Genomic DNA, 15,722 nt, shown 5'->3' with positions numbered 1-15,722 from the left:
ATTACGATGTCTCATTGCTGTAGTATTCAATCATGTGTCAGGTGTCTTATCATAGCTGAACAAGGCTCGTCTTAACCTCTCTGCACAGGTTTCAATTAGCCTGATCCATACTACATCAGCGGCGTTGTCAGATAATACCCTCAATGGTTTGAAAATAATGGAGTGACACTGGAGAATATTTAGAAGAATCGTGTGACTGATTTGAGATTTGAAGGTTTATTATCCAGATTTCACCAGAGACGAAAGTTGTTCTTGTTTGCAATGTGATTCAGGTCATTTGACTTGGCATACACATCTTATGTTATATGGTTGGCCACAAAAGTTGAACTAATTTCTTAATGTGAACACGACATACACCTTTTTTCATTGGACGAGAAAACCCTAGGAATTTCCAAGAATGGCAACATAAAAGCGTTTTTCTGATCATTTAGACCCTTTAGCCTCGATCTCGTTTTAGCTTACATTGGGGAGTCAGAGAATTTGACTGCATGCCCGTTCAAGAATACCCACGCTACGATCCATCCCAGCGAACAAAACGAAGAAATGTACATCCAAACTATCGTAGTATCGACTCGTTTCGTGTCTGGACTAACAGTAATCTATGAATTTACCTTAGTACCGATTGATTTATCCCAGAATGACACATCGTTATAATCACTGCTCAGTGATTGACCAATTGATCAATAATAACTAACACTTGTAACCGCTAGATGTTCGTTAACAAGTTCGGAAATATCTCCCGTCACGTTTATCAGACCTGTCACTTGATGTTAATGTATTATGATGCACTGTCACTGTGTCTGACTTACTGAAGTAGTTCTTAACATACATGTTTCCTCTAATGATGATAACTGGAATACTGTTTAAAGTGCAGCATACAGCTCAAGTCACCTCTCCTTTTGAGGAACTATTGTATTCCGCGATACCGCTCATTCTTGAATGTCTGTCAGTGTAAACATGAAGCCACACGTACTAAATGAAATCATCCTTATAAAATAGTGATATTACAAATTACAAATTAAAAATTATACGATCTGACATTCACTTTGTTCGAGTTCATTTAAGTATGAACCTTCATAGAATGAGGGCCGAACATTGCAAGAACGACCTCGAACGCTCCAACGAGTGGCCCTCACTCTGTGAAGGCTAGCCCAATGAACTCACACATGTAAGGTGAAATGGGGCTTAACGTAGCGTCCAAGATTATTACACTTATATAGCGACGTGCATGCACGTGTATGTGTGTGTGTGTGTGTGTTTGTGTGGCTGCTTGTACTAGTCCGGACTGATTTATAGGGCTAGCTCACTGAGATACCATGCCGCAGTTTAACATGAATACCCCACTCAAACACAGTATACTGACTCCGAGCCGACCAGTCCTTGTTTTAGCCCCTTAATGCCGAGCGCCAGACAGGGTAACAACAAGTGCCATTTTTTAACGTCTTTTGGTATGACGCGGTCGGGGATCGAACCCCGGACCTTCCGCTCTCCGGGCGGACCCTCTACCACTAGACCACGGGGGCGGTCGAACTCCCACAGAGTGAAAGACAATTCTTAATTAATTTTCCATTTATCAACGGGATATAGATAAAGATATATAATGTTTATGGAATCTATGCAGAGCACTAGTGGCTAGAGATATTTTTGAAAGTATATGAGCCAAGTATGCAAAAGGGTCTGTAAACCTCACAAAATGTCATCCAGATCTTATTGGCATGATAAAATTGTCGTTGGATTACAACAGAAGATGTTGTGTGTCTTAGCCTGCAGGTGGGTTTTTTTGGCAACACAGAACTAGAGGTTGGAATGATACGGAAGAATCCTTCAATAATCGAGCTGCCAATTGGAGTCGACAAGATGTCCACATTGCCCCGGAGAGCAATCACAGGGCCAGCTGGCATTTGCAGGGTCTCTGTTATAATAGAGATATCATTATTAGTGGACAGAAGAGATACTGTCAGACTGGAAGTTTTGCGTTCGTCAACTACAATACGTCTCGGCCTTTGTCATTTTACATCCAGTCTGAGTTGTCTATATGCAATTGTTGGTAAGTTTAACTAAAACTGTCGATCATACAAAGAACAAATACATGGTGTATAAGACACTATCAAATGTGTGTTTGGTTTGGTGGGTGCCATTCGGAGTGGTAGGACAAGGATATAGGTATATATCCATCTAAACCTTGACGATGTTGGATGTTATTTGTTCGTCCAACACAAAGAGCATTTGACAGTCTGTTGTATTGTGTTATGTTATGTGTGTGTTAATATCTGCATATTCGATGCATGTTGGTACTGCATAAACAACATTGTTATTACTGCATATGTCCATCAACATCATCCACATCAACCACAAAGCATATATGTCCGTAATATTCAATCCATTCATCATCGACACATGTCTGTTGTATTGTTCCCACCGCGGGTTTCATAATAGAACTATGGATATAAAATTGTATTGCTTGCATGGTCACAATATGATGGCGAGCTCTTTACCTGATCATAGAACTATTTCACTTCTATACAAAACCTCCAACTAAGCTTTTATCTTAATTTGATTTAGGCAAATACGCTTGCTCTTGGGGAATAGGCTCCATGGACTCAGTGTAAATAATTAATAGAGAGACTATACTGCAAGCAAAGGGTCTGTTCATGATCAGTCAAAAGGAACATTGCAGCATTTACAGGAAGTAACCACAAGAGTGTGTTGTGACGCCTAATGTTGCAAGGATATGTGATTACTCATTGAACATCAGAAAGAATGTTTTTTAATCATTGGTAAAGTACTGCCATATACATGAAGTTTTTTTAAACCTAAATGAATAGCATTACACATGATGCTTGCCCTACAAAACGTACTTAGTTTGTTCATATTGATGTCATCATTGATGACTTAAGTAATTACATAACTTTTTAGCCTCGACTGTGTAAGTCAGTGAGGCAGTGAATAAACCTGTTGACGTTATTCAACGTTGATCTAGTATATTGATTACATTTGTGTCACAGTTGTTATGGTAGCCAAACGTATAATTGGTGTACAAGCTGGTGCTGTATTACAGTATATAACGGTTACAGTATATGTAACGTTGTTTAACGTTTCAGAGTGACCGTCGCCGTAACAATTAGCATGGCGACAGTAGTAAAGAGTCCCTACCCACGAGTATTCAAAAACGCACTCACTGATCTGTATATACCAGTTATTCATCAGGATTCAGAAGGCGTGTGTATGCATACAGTGTTTCTTTGATCCCATGAGATGCATTCCAAAACGTTGTGTCGAAAAAAATATATTCCAATGTATACGAACAGCGAGGCGAAACAAATAAAATAAACGCAGTGTTTCATTACTGAACTTTATTAAATTTCTGACTCAAGTTCATGACATAAAGACAGTGTAGTTGGATTGTAAATTGCTCTTATGACACTATATGTGAAGGGTCCAAAGTCTCGGTTTTCAAAATGAGCATAGCGTATTGATTGTAGCATCATTGCCGAAAGCACGGTTACTCTGCAAGTAACGTGATAAGTGGCAGGCCAACTTGACTTGGCAAACTGTAGACTAAACCAATGACAAATAATAGAACGGGATGAGGACACATTGTAGCTAATAGAATAAACCTTGGGTCAGACAGAGGACTCAACGCAGGCTCGCACATTTAACAGGTCAGTTGAAATCTTTGCAAAACAACCTTGCAGCCTTATAACCGGAAGACTAAACAGGACTTTTGAAAACGAAACAAACGACGATCTGCAGGCTTTGTACACTCTTCAGAACATGATTTTGATGTTGTAAATCTAAAGAAAAATCTGAAAATAAAAGGAAGGCCAACTAAAGAAGAAGCTAAACGCTTATCCTAAAAACAAGATAAAGGAAAGCGATCAAAGCAGTTGAGACAAGGTGATGCCAATTTCAGGACGTGACAAAATCTACTCCTTACACTGCGGCAAGGCGACGACATAGACATAACCATCTATTAGGCCAGCGCAGAATACAGAATACCTCTACACCTAATGACAAGTCAAGAGCATGCAAGTGCCCTTAATTTCAAGTGTGCTGTCAATAAAAACATAACTGCCAGACAGGCCAACACTCGCAGATAGATGATACATAGAGCTAGATATCGATATTAATATTCAAAGAATTTTAAGTTTTAGAAATCGGTTTGAAATTATATACTTTTTGCACTGATGATGTTATACGTTCATAATGTGCAAGTACAGTATATAGAGGTTATCACGCGAGTGTGTTTGGGGATGGGGAATATCCTGCATTAGGAATAAACATTGTATTTAGTGAGTCTTGGCGAGCTAAATACATAGTGTTTATTCCTAATACAGGATATTTACCATCCCCAAACACACAAGCGTGATAACCTCTTTATCATATAATGTCATTCTTTAATTCTGTGCTTGAAAATCGCTTTCCCTCTCTCACAAACATCATCTTAACATTGCGAGTTTTCCTGGAATGCGCGCATCAATATTTATTATGTCACAGGGTAAGTGATGTGTCAGTCGGACAGTGACAGTAGCAAATGTAGTTCCAGCTGACATCTGTTTCTTATACAGTGGCGAAGCAACATATACGCAAAACAACACCTGTTTTTACTTGCATTCCGCGGCAATCCATCGGTCTGTCCCCTAGAGTAACTGCCCTTTGTCAAAGGGAAGCTACTCTAACCCTAGTCTATAAGACGTCACGACCACGTTTAGACGTTGTTGACAGTCGGCCTGTCCTGTCATAACGTTAAGAAGTGCAATCAGATGTACACAAACGAAACAAGGTAACAATTCAAACAAATTTCGGCCAAATCCAACTATTTTAATTTGTGGAAAAGGGTTCAAGCCGCGCAGGGGTCTACAAGCACAGATATGGCTATAGATCCCGCTTAGGTCTAGTGCCCTCGCAAAATTGTTTCGAAATTTATATCTCCAAAGTTGCCAAAACTTATAAAATGCCTTAGCTACGTCACAGTTAGACACTGGTTTTTTTCAGTATATTAGACTGTTCTTTTGATAATGATAGCAATTATCTCTGTAGTTTATCCAGATTCCCGACGATTTATTCTGACTCGATTGACAAATGACAAGGGCGACGCCATGTTTGTTTATGAACACTGACTTTTGAGGTGCAATCGCGAATACTCTTTGCTCATCATACGACTCTTGATTAAAAGTTGTTTTATGAGGGTTACGACATTCCATGCCTAAGTAAAGCTTTAAAAATGTTTTATGGTAGACATTTGGGAGGACATTTCCAACTTTATCAGTGACAAAACCTATTCCCTATTTTGATTTATACCATATGTGTCCGTGTTATTCCAGGTGCACAATTGACTCTCCTCTGCATGTGTACATGATCATAATATAGTCGGAATCGTACACTGGACTCTGCTTTCAGCAGAAAATTCTAACGATTTTGGAAATGGTTTTGTCGCATTGATTTAAACATATGACATTTCCATTAGGCCGAAAATGGTCTGTTTGATACATTGTCCTTTCTTTTACCACCAATAACCGGCACTGGTTTTAACCAGGTTAAGAGAACTGCCTGTTATCGATTCCCTTTAATATGATGAAACAATTTGTTGGGAAATTTTCACATTCTTTATGGCTTACACATTATAATTTGAAATTGATCTTGAACCATAAACTAGTTATATTTTCGAAACAATCCCTGTTGATGATCCACACGAAGTTTTAGTAGTGAATGGAGAGCGTGGAACATGTTTCAGTTCAAACATTGTATTAGATTGTTTTCAGTTCTTATTTTCATGGGCTGTGAGCCTGTAACACTATCGACTTGAAGTTGATTTGGCATGGGAATGCAGGATGACCTGAGCTTCTCGGGATTCCTAAATGGTTTTTTTCTATACTCCTGTCTAACGTGCACTGTTCGTTCAATTCTGTTAATATGTAACAAGTCAAGAGTAATTCAATACTTTTGAAAGGTTTCGTTTGAGTTTGAAATTTTAGCTTTGATTAATTACACTTAGACAGAATTGCCTTCTTAACTCGTTAACCATTATTAAGGAAATAACCTGAAGGGAGACAAATAATCTAACCTATCTGTGGTTAGCCGTCTTTTTATCAAAGCGGTTTAAAACAAAACATCAATGGCTGTAGTTTTCTTATCAAATGGTGATAATTTTGATGACTAGTTCACCTATAAATACCACGTCAATAGGTTTGTTTGTAAGAACAATTTAAACGAAACACACAATTACACCTAAATGTAACTTCATATAACAAGAGAAAAAACAAGTATTCTGTTTGTACTGACACGTTCGCCATTGCCATCTCAGATGTTCCCCTGGTGGTTCTGATTGCAACACTTCTCTTCGTAATACAACCCACGAATCATTTTTTTCCTCACACTCGCTTCCAAGCTGTGAACCCCTGTTTGGAACCATTAATAATTCACCTGCTAAGACCCTATGATATTCAACCTCCCATCAAAGATTCGTTCTCAAGAACAGCCCTCGCTAGAGTCTACACCTCCATGACCAGAATGTGAAATGGAGCCGGGGAGGACCACGTGGGTATAAACTGCAGTGTTTAGCCATAAAGTTGCAGACATTCTCCCGACAGTCAAGTGGATCGATTCTACTCGGGATGTGATGGTAGCCTTTTTAAACACTGCCAATGCCTCCTCCACATCCGCGTGAGATTCTGTGGAGCCTCGGGCGGTGTTCCTGTGACCTTGGCTACCCATGGAACAGTTGTCTTGTAAATCGGTTTACAGACGCGGTGAGTGCTTCCAATTTGTTGTTTGCATGATATTAGTGTCCGTTGTTCAATCAAATTATCATTGATCCATGCCTTACACCATTCACCTATGTCGAGGCAGAGCAGCTGTAATAGAAACGATATATGGTGTATACACATCTAGAAAGGCTAGCGTGCCTATTGTTACGGAATGCTGAATAGTTACAGGGGTAAGGGAGAAGAATGGTATGTGATAGCGTGTTCTTATGCCATCTGTTGCAATATGTTCAGATGTAACTGTGTAAATGTACATGGGTTTGTGTTCCGATCGCAGTAAATCTACGGCCTATGCGCACGTGACAAGTATTAGTTCCCAGGCGAGTGTATAATGCATTTGTGTTGTTCTTGTCCAACCTCCGTTTTTGTAGGAATTGGTTACATGGCTGAAATCTTTGGAAATCGGAATATTTGCTGTCTAAACAGTTATTTGTAATACATTCAATACCTTAATGATAAAACTATCGATTCCTTAGACGATGAATACATACAGGAAAATGCAAGCTTCATGTAAATTGAATTGCCTGAAACGCTTTGATGAATTCCTAAAAACTGATACATGCACATCTCAGAGTGAATTGAGCTTCCAATAGGAGCTACCGGGCTGGTTATTTGTTTTACTTCTAAATAAACGACTTACACCTGGTAGAACGTAGCTTCTCTCGTCTTAACGTATCCTGATTTATACTGAGGGATGATCTGTCTCTGGCACAGCTGACAAAATGTCCTTTGATATAAATAGCCACAGATATCCTTCGCAAGCCCCTGTGATGATTAGCAAAGCCACATGGGTGACGGAGCAGTGTTTGGTAATAGCAGTGAAACCGTATACGTTCAGCACTAAAGGGTAATCAGTTTGACTATAAAATGACCAGTTATGTCTTTATGAAGATGCCAAAAGCCTGAAATTGATGAATTCAAAAAAAGCTTCCCTTTTGATTGGAGAATTAAATTTCGTGTCTCATTTGATAGCTGTCAAACTGGTATTTATGCATGTAAGCAGAGAATTCTTGGCATATGAGGCTTAAGCCTGAGGTATTTGCGTGTGCGGTCACAATTCGTCTCTGAATCCGATTGGTAATAGCCCAAAATGTCCGCCTGAAGAATTCAAAGTGACGATGGTTCGCGGAAATTATTAACGAAGCCCCTCGGGAGAGTGCGACGTGAATTGTGTGGAGGATGGAGAGGAAAGTTCAGTCGCGAAAAGGTATCTCTCGGGAGTTCGTGTCAAGTTTTTTGCATGTTGGAAAGGTGACATATATTTGGAGATAACTGAAGATAACGAACTGTTGTGCATCAGGACACATGGCGCTGGGGCAGACTTCACATCAAAGGAATGATTTACCATGGTAATATTCTAACTTACTGTCACATCACATGCACTGGTCGTTCATTATCTCAAAGGGGGAAATAAGTTGATAAGATAAGATAATTTCGAAGAGTCGAGAGCGGCGAGTGAAAATGTATGAAAGAAAATATACGTGCGATAAGAGAAGTCATGGTTACGAAGTAACGTCCCTTAGGTATGGTCATATATGTATAGATAGTTCCTATAGGAATCGTTTGGAATGCAGGATTTCCTGACTCAGGAGGTCCAGTCAAACGCGTTCCACTGTTAGTCATTCAATCAATCTATATTCATGAGTTATGAGTGATGACTCCCAACGTCTATAGTACATAGTCGTGGGAAGTTACACATTCATACACCTTCTGAGTTTCAATGCATGATAAATGAACATAGATACATTTTGTATAGTTGTTGTACATTCAAAAGCCATTAATTTACATAAAAATGTTAACATTTAGGTTGTGGTAACATAGTATTAAGATATTTTGTTTTAAAGTATACATTCATGAACAACCTGATAACAATGCATTTGGAAGTCATGTGGATGTGTTTGCAATTTCCATAGTCTCCACGTGGTTCCATTTCTGAACAAATAATGTAACATTGGCATAGCAACTACTAAAAGCGGCGTCAAAAAGTACACACTCACTAATAGAGACATATTCCCGTCGGTATATAAAACTGCTCTTCCCCTGAACTACCGATTAGCATACACGATCATGAGTTAGTTATTGAGGTAAGAAAATTGACCAGAAGTTACCAGCTTTCCCTGTGACGAATCAAAATTCAGCAAGTTCAAACGGTCGATGTATCATCACTGAGCCGTCTTTACAGAAACAATAGAACTTCTTTCATCACCAGTGAACATTTCGCCCTCTCAAAATCTCTAGAGATCGAAGATAATTGGGAAGCTATATAGGGAGCGGTACAGTGTTTAACTGTTATCTCGTCCATTGATCCAAGGGACTTACAAAGAAGTTCACTTGATTCCAGACCTCAGCGCCTGGGACGAGACAAAGAAGTTGTTTTGGGACTGATCTAGACGATAGAGACGGGGTGTTTTTTTAAATCTCAATTACAGCAATGGGTGGGGGATATACTTTGGTCGGGAAAACGATTCTTTTTAGTTAGTTTAGTCTGAAGAGGTGGTTGGTGCTGTGTAATACAATTTCTGAAAATAGGATAGATAGTTGCTTACGGTCATATTTCAAACGTCGAATTAACCAGCCTGCGTCAGGAAAGATCGTTATACTAACCTGTTGTATAATGTACAATGTATTTTCAGGAGTGAATTTAAAACTGAAATTGAAATTGACGTTCCCTAATGTACCATGTAGAGGTTATGTCAATTCTTGTTACTGTCTGGACCACGTTTATTTTTTATGTTGATGTTTGAATAAGGAGCTGATGGCCTCTCTGGGAACGTCTCGCGTCCCTGCACTAAAGACATGCATTCCCGTAGGTAGGAATGTATAAACTGCGGTTCTGATTATAATCCTTTAACCTTTAATCGAAATGTATCTTAGATTCGATATTATACTGTCTCCAACACTTGATGTATTGTTGATGGCATGTGTTCATTCGGAAGCCTGCGTTTCTCAGATCATTGTATCTCTGGTAAAGCGAATTGGCTGTGGCAGAGTAGTATGCTCTAGCGGTGCCTCTAAGTTACATTTTGAAGTAATTCAAAGGTTAATCATTTTGACTTAAGCATCAGGCATGTGTGAATAAAATAAAAGCGACAAAACCTTTTCCATGTTCAATAGATATTTCTGCTAAAATCAGAGTCTATTGTATGATTCCGACTATATCATGAACATGTGTTTATGAACCACTGTCAAATAGTGCTGATACCAGGTGTTCGCGAAAAGGTGACCGTATCCTGCACCACCGGTGGCATCCGTCACAAATACATGAAAAAGGCAAGTCAATTGTTCACCTGAAAAAAACACGGGAACATATGGTGCAAGTCAAAATGGGGAATTACATCGGACAACATTTTTGTCACTGATGCGTTGCATTTGGAAATATCCTCCATATGTCACCATAAAACCTTTTGAAAGTTTTACTGAGGCCTTGAATGTTGTTATCTTGATCAAACAACTTCTGAGCAAGGGTCTTTGAAATATTCGTGGAAAGAACATGCTCGATTGTATCAAAAAAGTTGTGACATGTAAACACCAAATGCTGGAGCTGCTGGAATATTGCTCGACATGAAGGGGAAGTTGACTATTAGAAAGTTTAAGTCATCCCTCTTGTCATACAGTCTTGCGTAGAGCTACATGCTACACTAGTGTGTACACGTGAGGTTCATGTAATTGATGCCACAATACTCATGACTTATACTTAGTTTTGTTTTCTCAGTCAGAAAGGTAAATGACATTAAAATGTTTACTTATTTATATTGTCCATAAAAAATAAATAGAAGAAACAGTCTCGATTATTTGGCAAAATAACGGCTCTTCTTTCCAGATGTTCAAGGTGTAGCAAGATTGTATGTTATATGCCATTGCCGTGCTTTCGTGACATCACTTCGTCCCATAGCGTAGGACTGTTTTGTATCATCCTGATAAGTATGTCATTGCGCACACGCCTCCCATGTTGCCAAGTGGATGGGTTTCATGTGGGGGGTTGGTGGCCTGGTCCTCTCCAGTGCTGCAACTTGCGGAGAAGAGCTTCGTCCCATAGTCTTCCCAGGATCCGATGGTGGTTGGTTCGAATCCCAGACACGCTGAAAAAGATTCTTCGTGAATGAGTGAGTTTTTACGCATTGTACATTGTACCCATGTCGGGAATCCAACCCGGGTCTCCGGCGTGACGAGCGAACGCTTTAACCACTAGGCTAACCCGACCGCCCCACTTAACCAATAGTTTCAGCAAATTGATCATGGCATACGACCAGCATTACTGTACTGCTTCCACCGCTGTATTGCTGAAATATTGTTCAAATCTGCGTCACACTTGCTACCAGTTTTATTTTACCAAAAATCATGGCAAAGTGTAATGGCTGGATCATTTTGGTGTATGTGATTTTCATACTTTGGTTTCTCCTAGTGTAACTACTCCATTCTTTCAAAAATGTTACGCTGTCTTCGTGAACATGTGCCAAAGAGATACGCGGATTCCTGTTGCGTGTTTCTTAAGTTATTGATAATTAAATGCTAAGGAACCTACTTAACTCTGTTCGTTTTTGTCTTTGTGATCCAGCTGTTAAACATTAATTTTTGAGATAGCCAACATGAATTAAAGGAAAAGGAAAAGATAGTTTATGGATTCAGCACAAAAACTCTATGCCCTTTGTTTCTCATCGCGAAAAATCGATGTTTTACACAAATCATGCCTTATCCGTGGCCTAAACATATGTGGTGTTCCTCGCTCCATCAAATCAAGTGTTGACTACCCAGGGTTAGGATCTCAGATTTAAAGCTATGTCACTCAGCATCAGCTTCATGTTCGGAGGAAATTCCAAAGCGATGTCGGTCGTAGACTATTTCAACTTTGTAAATAAAAGCGACAAACCCCTTTCCATAATAATGCGAACTCGCTTCTGTAAACACTCTGTATGGGAGCGCAAGGGCTAGGTTTTCAGATGTTAAGTTATGTCACTAAGCTTCAGCTTAGGGGGGCAATCAAACGTGATGTAAGTAGACGTTACCACTTTGCGGCCAAAAACTCTTCAGAATGATAATACAAACAGTCATTTTACTTTTGCGACTATATCATAAGCCTGTGTTTATAATCACTTTCAAATAGGGATGATACCAAGTGTTTGCGAAAAGGTGAGCGTATCCTGCCCCACCGGGACACCCGTCCCAAACACATGCAAAGGTAAATAAAGAGTTCATCTAAACACACACGCAAAATTAAGGTACCAGTTAAACCCCATGGGATTCGATTGGACAATCAGCAGACTCGTGCCATCCCCTATATTCGTGAATAAGTATATATTATGTAGAAACAAGATTTGACATCAAATATGGATACAACGTTAACTGTCTTTCCAATTGTACGACGTAACACAGTTAGTCCAGAATCACTGCATTCTAAAGGACTGTTTTGTAGACAGACGTTACTCACTGACAATGATTCGATAATCCGGAAACTGGTTAACCTGGACGCAATCAGTTTAAACGGTATCGTCCGGAATAACGGGGTTTCAATGTATAGCACAGGATGTAGCAGTGATTGGATCACGCGCAGTCTACAGGTTACACACAACCAAATGTTTTCCCATAGACTTCTATAGTAACGTTATATTTATATTTTTAAAAACTAAGCATTCAACAGCTATTACCTGTACGTGTGTGCACAGTTTGGCCTTAGAGCAGCAACAAAAACAAACAAAAATGTCTAGCTTAGCCAGCTCCTTTTCCGAGTACAGAAAGCTAAACACACCACCCCCAGTTTCGCACCAAATGCCACCTACTTGAAAATAGCTGTGGTCACATTCAGCATAAGTCATCATGTTGCCTTTAGTTTTAGCGAACACCTGATGTCCTCTCTATTTGTTAGTGATTCATAACATATGTTTGATATATAGTCGGAATTGGACATGGTTTTGTTGCCTGTATTTTCTTGCAACACATTTTGTCATAATAGTCCCACATTTATCGGTACTTCATTTAGCTTGTTCGTTTTGTTACACGCACAGCAATGATATGCATGACATCTACATACATTTTAGCGCTGGAAGAAATAGTCCCGGTAGTAGTACTGGATAGATGTGCATTGCTTAAATTCTAACTGTTTGTACTTGAAGTTTGGACGATTGAGGGTACAAATAAATTGAACTATTTACCGATTTAAACAGAATATTTGGAATCATTTGGTATTTTTTCAAATGCAACAAGAACTGATTTTCATGAATATTAAATAATAATGATAATTCATGTTTGTTATGTATCTTGTTACGTGTACAATTTCTATAGTTACGTCACATGTTACGTGTTACATGTACAATAATTGTATGTTAAGTGTACAATTTCTGTAATTTATGTACATGTATCTTGTTACGTGTACAATAACTGTATTTTATATAACTTGTTACGTTAAACGTGTACAATTTCTGTAATCTATGTACATCTATCGTGTTACGTGGAACGTGTACAAGTTCTATATTTCATATAACTTGTTACGTGTTACGTGTACATTTTCTGTATTTGGTATAGCGTGTTATGTGTTACCTGCACATTTTTTTGTATGTTATGTATTGTTTTACGTTTTACGTGTACAATTTCTGTACGTCGTGTAACTTGTTACGTGTTACGTGTTCATTTTCTGTATTTAGTATAACGTGTTATGTGTCAAGTGTACATTTTTGTATGGTATGTATCTTTTTACGTTTTACGTGTACAATGACTGTACGTCATGTAACTGGTTACGTTTTACGTGTACAATTTCTGCATGTTATCTTGTCACGTGTTCATCATTTCTCATTATTTGAGTTAGGTATGATGTTATGCATTATGTATTTTATAACTCTTATAATAAGATATATAACATCAGGCAACACGAAAAACTTTTTATGCAAATTGTGTGTTGTGACTGCAACCGATAGGGCAGGAAATGCTTACCCGCGAACACCTGGTGTCATCACTGACCTTTTCATATAACGTTAACATCTATTTTGAAATACGGTTCAAAGTGGCGTTAAACTCAACTCACTGATGCACCGTATATGTTTTCATGATATAGTAAGTAATTAGTATAGGATGATGGTATAGGCTATTGGTTGGTAGATATCTCTCAAATCTCTACAGAATATATCACCCAGTCCACATAAACTAGTGTGTGGTCACCTATTCTTAGAATTTTGTCTGAGTACAACATAAATTATTTTGTCTACATTCGGGGTTACAATTGGTTCGCAGCAACCTGTGCGAGTCGTAAAAGGCGATCAAGTGGATCGGGTGGTCGGTCAAGGCTGATTGCATGTCTTCGTCCCAGACCTCATTATTGTCAGGCCACCGTCATATAACTGTACTTCTGCTGAGTGTGACTTAAACCCCAAGATTTGTAACTTAAATTCCAGATATATCGATGATCTGATATCGTTCAATAATGATCAAACAACCAATTCCCTTCCACTGATTTACCCACCTGAACTAGAAAATAAAAGCAACCAGTTCACCTCTTATATTTATATGTATGCATAAAGATTCAGAGTACAAATAAACTGAGCTTTCCAATAGTTAACTGTCCATAAATTTAGAGCAATATTCCAGCCTTGCGACTTAACCTTTTCCATGTCATGAGAACTCTCTGCACGCTTCCGACTATATCATACGCATGGGTTTCTGAAACACTACCAAAAAGTGATGACACCAGGTGTTCGCAAAAAGATTAACGTATCCTGCTTCATCGGTGGCAGCGGTTACAGACACATGCAGAGGCAAGTCAAATGGTCCACATGTCTACCATAAAACGTTTTGAAAGCTTGACCTTGAATGTTGTAACCCCGATCAAACAACTTCTAAGCAAGGGTCTTATGGCGCTCTTAGAAATCTTCATAGAAAGATCATGCTCGATTGTACCTCAAAATTGTGAAATGAACACTAGCATCAGTGGGTTAGTGACGCGTGTCGGCCTCAGAAAACCAGTGCCATAAAGATCAATAAATGACCAGTCGCCATCCTGTTATTTAACCTTTCCTGTTAATATATAGCTACATTTCGCCTCTGTCTTTCAAATCACAGTAACTCATATTCATCAACGTCGAGCCCATCACTACAAGACTCTAAACGATATACCCAAGCAGCGGTGGCCTCAATTCAATTACTTCACCATGAGCCAAAACACTGAAGTGCATATCAGGTCTGTACTTAACATCTAGATCGAGGCTCATTTTCACACCAATGTACTCTATAATTGAGTTCAGTGTGTTAACTTCTTCGGCCTAGCTCCAAATTTAATCAGGACTCTATATATCTGGTAGGTTCCCTTTCTGCTTGGTGCATATTGATTCTTGAGTCTGCCTCCAGAAGCCGGAGTTTGACCAAAGTGTAATTACTCTGAGTTTTCAAAGGACAAGGCTGGACTCCGAAAAAGTTCACTTACTGTTCTTATGAATTAGCTGAGGCTTGTAATCAGTAAGGATTTATTGAAATCACTGAAAAGTTTAAGCTTTACAGTTTGTGCATCACTGACAGATACGCTGTATATTTTGGCAACTGAAATACCGTTCAGGGACACGGGAATACTATGAATACAAGGGATGATGTATAATGGTGAGTTAGAACACATGTGATCATTTTGATCGCTGAGTGAAACGGCCAAGTTCAAACATATACCTGTTTAAAAAGTTGTGAATACTAAATAGATATGATATAACGGCGTTATATCAATACTCTAACCATAACATGAAGGAGAACACAAAGCGTTGGCTTTACCCATTGTACCCGTCTTGGGGAATCGAACCCAGGTCTTCGGAGCGGTTAGACAACCCTGTGATCGCGGCCTCACCGCCTGATGTCGTCCCATTGTAACATGAGGCACATAGTGACGTTTTAATAATACCCATGGTTAACATATTGTCAAATAATACCTGGGATATCTTCGGGAATGTCTTCAAACAAACCCTTCAATGTGCAAACGTTCCGTTATTTATATTA

General features: G+C 39.0%; 1 protein-coding gene across 3 annotated transcripts in view; it reads left to right on the top strand.

The window, feature by feature from the left end:
* The window catches only part of LOC139469591 (voltage-dependent calcium channel gamma-5 subunit-like), a 71,501-nt gene that overhangs the window by 18,051 nt on the left and 37,728 nt on the right, over positions 1 to 15,722 (top strand). Inside the window, exon 1 of one of the 3 annotated variants that reach the window (XM_071251800.1) lies at positions 6,653 to 6,749. The exons of the other annotated variants lie outside the window; for them this stretch is intronic. The gene's annotated coding sequence lies outside the window, so the exon portion shown is untranslated. Of the gene's footprint in view, positions 1 to 6,652; positions 6,750 to 15,722 lie in introns of those variants that run through there. 3 annotated transcript variants of the gene reach the window in all.

The sequence above is a fragment of the Haliotis cracherodii genome, unplaced genomic scaffold, assembly GCF_022045235.1.
Source record: "Haliotis cracherodii isolate W230 unplaced genomic scaffold, xgHalCrac1.p SCAF_2, whole genome shotgun sequence".
Lineage (NCBI taxonomy): Eukaryota > Metazoa > Mollusca > Gastropoda > Lepetellida > Haliotidae > Haliotis > Haliotis cracherodii.
The sequence above is the reverse complement of the archived record's forward strand: the minus strand, read 5'-3'. Positions and strand labels throughout refer to the sequence as shown.